Source organism: Heteronotia binoei, chromosome 8, assembly GCF_032191835.1.
Source record: "Heteronotia binoei isolate CCM8104 ecotype False Entrance Well chromosome 8, APGP_CSIRO_Hbin_v1, whole genome shotgun sequence".
NCBI lineage: Eukaryota > Metazoa > Chordata > Lepidosauria > Squamata > Gekkonidae > Heteronotia > Heteronotia binoei.
The window spans coordinates 120,493,771-120,499,904 of record NC_083230.1 but is presented as its reverse complement, the minus strand read 5'-3'; the positions used below and the strand labels follow the sequence as shown (position 1 = coordinate 120,499,904).

The following is a 6,134-nucleotide window of genomic DNA, read 5'->3' as shown; positions in this document are numbered from 1 at the left end:
GCTTCCGCGTTCCCGTGATGCTCCGCGGCCTGGCCAACGTCTCCTCCGGTGGGTTCCTGCCTCGGCCGCAGCTTGAGCGTGAAAAAGGTAGCCCAGCCTACGGGTCCCGAGAGGGCTCAAGCGGGAAGGCGGGGCGAGCGGAGCGGAGGCGCCATTTTTAAACGGCCCGAAGAGGGCGGCGGTGCTGTGCCGCGGCCGGCAGGTGAGGGGGAAGCAGGAGGAGAAGGGCGGGAATAGCCGGCCAGGTCGCGGGTCGTCGAAGAAGCCCCGCGGCCCTTGGTCCCCGCTGAAGCTCGGGGGGATCTTGGGGTCTGCGGATCTCGTGGAGGGGGCTCGGGCCAGTGCGCGTGCGCGGCGGGAGGAAGCGCGAGCCAGGTGCCAGGTAACCAGGCAACCGACACCCGCGCGCTCCAACGTCTCTCTCTCTCTCTCTCTCTCTCTCTCTCAGCTAGGGAATGAGGGGGCGTGGCTGTCGTGGGTGTGGCTTCAGGGGGCTCTGCTTGGGCTTAGTTCTCCAGACCCTTTCTTACATTTCCCGGGAAATGCCAATCACCACTTTGGGATCAGGCAGCATTTTTTTCCCCCCCAGGACACTTTGGCCAGGGATCCTGGCCGTCTTCTGGGCGTGGAACGGGTCACTGCATGTGTGTGGGGAGGTATTAGTGAGTTTCCTGCGTTGTGCAGGGGCCTGGACTAGATGACCCTGAAGGTCCCTTCCAACTCTATGATGATACATTTCCCAGGTTCCATTCCAAAATCTCTGGCAACCCTGCCCCCTGCCCCATCCCTTGCTGATTTGGCAACCCTGTCCCCTCTACTCTATGGAGGAGAAAAGGGGCTTCTCCCCCCTACCCTCCTGTTATTGGTACTCTTCCTACTATGGAGGAGAAGGGGGACATTTTTCTCCTATAGAGCCTTTCTGGTCAGGCAGCCGTTTGTTTCCCAGGAAGGAGAGGCAGGCAGGAATCCCCTCCTTTTTGCTTCAAACCTTCTCCCCCCCCACCAGTGCCGGGCAAATCTCTTTCGGGGGGCCAAGCCACCCACCCCCTTCACGCCCCCCACACATCACTTTCATCTTGGCAGGGCGTGCGGGCAGGTGATCCAGCTGCTCTCTGGCTTCTGCCCATCAGATCTGCGGTTGAAGAAGGCATGATTGTGTGTGTGGCTTTGGGGGGGGGGGTCTGCTTAGTGTGTAAGTGGTTCAGAGATTAGTATCTGGGAGACTCAGGTTTTGAATCCCAAATTGTGCCGTGGAAGCTGACGGGGTGACCTTGGGCTAGTCGTGCTTGTCAAGAGTGCCTCTTGTCATTTAGCCAGAACGCTATTCGCTTCTCGCTTGGCCAGCTCCTATCTCTGTGTAACAACTGAAGCACATTCCTTCTGCCTGATCTCAGGGATGGCCAAGGCCGTCTCTGCCTGATATGTGTGCCCTTGCAAGGGGGCTGTGAAAGGACCAGGAGGAAGAGATCGCTTGCTTCGCGCCTTGAGCTTGAATGTATAACGGTTTTTACATGAGGTATAAGCAGAGGGCGCTTGCCCGTCAACGCCAGTTTTCGCAAGAGCTGTCTTGAGCCTAACCTGTCAGTAAGTCAAGTAAAAGTCTATTATTTGCATGGCCTAGTGTTGATCACTGAGCTGCTGGGGACTTGACAATGCTCAGCCTCACAGGGTTGTGAGCATAAAAGAGAGGAGAGGAGAATGATGTCAGCTGCTTTGCAGCTCCGTTGGGGAGAAAAGTGGGATATTAATAAACCAAATCCATAAATTATACTACCCCAGGGATTGTCATTCCACACTGGACACTGTCCTTTCCAGGTCCAGAGCAGTTTCTTTGGTTCCAGGGACTGTCATTCCAGTTGCAGAACACTTCTGCTATCTTGTATTCAGGGCTTCCTTGCTCTCTTCCTGCACTGAAAGCTCCAGCCGCACTTGGTTCTTGCAGCTTGGCAACCGCCTGCCGTGCCTACCAGGAGGAGTTAAATTTGGCTGCCCTTGCCTGTGCCTCCGTCTCCACGCATAACTCTTGTTTGGTGTCGTGGTTAAGTGCGCGGACTCTTTATCTGGGAGAACCGGGTTTGATTCCCCACTCCTCCACTTGCAGCTGCTGGAATGGCCTTGGGTCAGCCAGAGCTCCCTTATCTGGGAGAACCGGGTTTGATTCCCCACTCCTCCGCTTGCAGCTGCTGGAATGGCCTTGGGTCAGCCATAGCTCTTGCAGAGCTGTCCTCGAAAGGGCAGCTTCTGGGAGAGCTCTCTCAGCCCCACCCACCACACAGGGTATCTGCTGTGAGGGAAGAAGATAAAGGAGATTGTAAGCCGCTCTGAGACTCTCATTCAGAGAGAAAGGCGGGGTATAAATGTACAGTGTTGTTGTTAAAGAATAAATGCAAAAATGGCCTTCAAGACTAACTATTATTGTGGCATACACCTTTGTTTTCTAGAGGCTGCTCGATTAGCATGAAGCAGCCTCCCTTGGCAGATCCACCTAAAGAGGCTAGAGGGGGAAATGTAGCAGCAGGGTCAAAGGGCAAGGCTCTATTACAGGCTCAGAGGATGTCATACCTTAACATTGTGTGCTTTGCACAGGGCTGGTGCAGTCTGTCTCTTGCACTTCGGTGCCCTTTGAAGCCGCTGTTTATGTCTCCCCCCCCTCTCTCTGTGCTGTATGTATGTTTGTGATCTGTTGGCTGAGGACTCCTGTCCCATATCCGATGAACCGTAGTCAAAATCTGAAAATAAAAGCTCGCTAACAGCAGCTCCTTTAAAACCCACAAAGGCCTTTGGCAGAGCCCCTTGTTTTCTCTGCATTCCCGAAAACTCAATGATGAGTGAGCAGGGCAAGCCTCCTTAAGGCATGCACTCAAAACTGGGGACGTAATAGGGACTGTGGCATTCCGTGCCCTTCACTCCCCTCGAAATAGAGCAGGGCGCATGACCTCTTCAGAAAGCTGACATGGGGATTACTACATAAGGAATGATCCACTATCTTCACTCTTCCTGTTAAGGTATGCTGGCTAAGGCAGACCAGTTATAGAATACCGTAAGTTTATTTGGGTGGCAGATTTTGGCTGCGTGTAACTTGACGTCACCCCAGAGTCAGAAACAACTGGTGCTTGCACAGGGGACTAGCTTTACCTCTGGGGTGTCAAACTCATTTGTTATGAGGGCCGGATCTGACATAATTGAGACTCCATTGGGTTGGGCCAGGCCAGGCCATGTGTGAAGAAGTAGATACTGGATTTATATCCCGCCCTCCACTCCGAAGAGTCTCAGAGTGGCTCACAATCTCCTTTACCTTCCTCCCCCACAACAGACACCCTGTGAGGTGGGTGGGGCTGAAGAGGGCTCTCACAGCAGCTGCCCTTTCAAGGATAACCTCTGCCAGAGCTATGGCTGACCCAAGGCCATGCTAGCAGGTGCAAGTGGAGGAGTGGGGAATCAAACCTGGATAAGAGTCCGCACACTTAACCACTACACCAAACCGGCTCTCCTACCTATTTAAGATTAGGTAGCAGAGATATAAACTTTATAAAGGACACAGACAAACACAATTAAATACATATTTTTTTAAAACTTAAAACATTAGCACTTGTTGGTCTTTTTTTCAAATAAAGTTCCTTTTATTAAATACTACACCATAACAACATATCAACATAAATAACAACAAATACGCTAATAACAACAAATACACTAATCAGCGTAGAAAATGCAACAGTCAAACCTCGCACACACCTCATAAACACTCTCCTGTTCCCACAAGGAGTGTTAGGGGTTTGTCAATTCAGATTTCTATTATTCCAAAACGAGTCCTTTACTTTTCACCCAAGTATACATAGGATCCCATGCCTCTTTACATTTTTGTAAGTTACCGTCATGCAATCTTGTAGGCAGCATATCTAATTCCGCAGCTTCTAATAGTTTAGATACGAATTCCTCTCTATTAGGTATCTTCGACATCTTCCAGTATTTTGCATATAGTATTCTTGCAATCGTAACTATATGCAGTAATAATTTTGTCGTTGTTTTGGGGATAGCACTTGTTGGTCTTAAAGGAGCTTTCTTTGCATTTCTCCCACAGGATCCTGGGAACTGGGCCAAGGAAGCTGTGGCTCTTTCCTTCCTTCCGTAGGGGACTGGGGGAAGGACCCTCAGCCAACCGAAGGAAGAGAGCTGCTTGAAGGGCACTTGGTGTAATTAGTAGACTGATCAAAGCCACCAAGTAGTACACCGTCTTTCAGTTTGCAAAAATATATTACAAGGATTGTGTACAACACATAATAAACAGTACGATAACGATAGAGGCCGATGTTCACATTGAAATGAGAAGCTTAGTGCTGTGATTAGAGAATGCAGAACAAGGTTCCTAAATAATTGAGCCCTTAAACTGAAGAAGGAATTGAAATGTCATCAAAATCTAGAGAGACGTCTTTTTAAGAAAGCGGCTATGTTGAAGCTACGTTCCGCAGGAGCACCCACCTTGTGAATTTCAGTTGGACTATTTCCAAATTTGGACTTATATCTGTTCATTTGGGGATGGGGTTGTTTGGCCCCTTGGGGTTTCTGTTACTTTAAAAGGCCCTAGCGCCGCCAGCTTCTATCTTTATTGTATTGTTTATTATGTGTTGTACACAATCCTTGTAACATATTTTTGCAAACTGAAAGACGCTGTATGACTTGGTTGAACAAAGCAGGAGTCCAGTTTCACCTTTAAGACCAACCACGTTTTATTTAGAACATAAGCTTTCGTGTGGTCTCTAAGCACACTCCATCAGACGAGGGGATCAGGTATTATTTGGTGGCTTTGATCAGTCAACAGAAGGAAGAGAGGCTTGACTCAGTAGCTCTACTGTGCGATTGAGAGAGCCTGGAAAAACAAGCTCTGCCTCCTCCCCCTTCCTCCCCAAGGGAGGAGCCTCAGCCAATGGAGGAAATAGAGGTTTTGCCCTGTAGCTCCTGTGGAGCTGAGCAAGCCTTGCAAAGCAAACTGTTATGCAGAAAGAAGCAAGAGAGGGAGAAGGAAGCAGATGGCAGTCGGTTGCTCGGGGCTCCTGATTCGGCCCCCGGACTGCATAAGAACATAAGAAGCCATGTTGGATCAGGCCAAGGGCCCATCCAGTCCAACACTGTGTCACATAAGAGAAGCCCTGTTGGATCAGGCCAATGGCCCCTCCAGTCCAACATTCTGTGTCACATAAGAACATAAGAGAAGCCCTGTTGGATCAGGCCAAGGGCCCATCCAGTCCAACACTCTGTGTCACATAAGAACATAAGAGAAGCCATGTTGGATCAGGCCAATGGCCCATCCAGTCCAACACTCTGTGTCACATAAGAACATAAGAGAAGCCATGTTGGATCAGGCCAGTGGCCCATCCAGTCCAACACTCTGTGTCACATAAGAACATAAGAGAAGCCCTGTTGGATCAGGCCAATGGCCCCTCCAGTCCAACGCTCTGTGTCACATAAGAACATAAGAGAAGCCATGTTGGATCAGGCCAATGGCCCATCCAGTCCAACACTCTGTGTCACATAAGAACATAAGAGAAGCCCTGTTGGATCAGGCCAATGGGCCATCCAGTCCAACATTCTGTGTCACATAAGAACATAAGAGAAGCCATGCTGGATCAGGCCAATGGCCCATCCAGTCCAACACTCTGTGTCACATAAGAACATAAGAGAAGCCATGTTGGATCAGGCCAATGGCTCATCCAGTCCAACACTCTGTGTCACACAGTGGCCAAAATCCCAAACAAACCCAAGTGCCATCAGAAGGTTTACAAGTGGGTCTAGAAGCCCTTCCACTTCCCCCCCCCCTCCACGCACCAAGAATACAGAGCATCACTGCCCCCAGACAGTTCCTATAATATACTGCGGCTAATAGCCACTGATGGACCTCTGCTCCATATTTTTATCCAATCCCCTCTTGAATCTGTCTATGCTTGTAGCCGCCGCCACCTCCTTTGGCAGTGAATTCCACATGTTAATCACCCTTTGGGTGAAGAAATACTTCCTTTTATCCATTCTAACCCGACCGCTCAGCAATTTCATTGAGTGCCCTCAAGTTCTTGTATTGTGAGAAAGGGAGAAAAGTACTTCTCTCTCTCCTTTCTCCATCCCATGCATAATCTTGTCAACCT

At 49.9% G+C, this 6,134-nt stretch overlaps 1 protein-coding gene across 1 annotated transcript in view; it reads left to right on the top strand.

Annotated features, from left to right (window-relative positions):
* The window catches only part of LOC132575765 (centrosomal protein of 83 kDa-like), a 43,375-nt gene continuing 37,241 nt past the window's right edge, over nucleotides 1-6,134 (top strand). The window contains exon 1 of the mRNA XM_060244455.1: nucleotides 1-202. The gene's annotated coding sequence lies outside the window, so the exon portion shown is untranslated. The remainder of the gene's footprint in view (nucleotides 203-6,134) is intronic.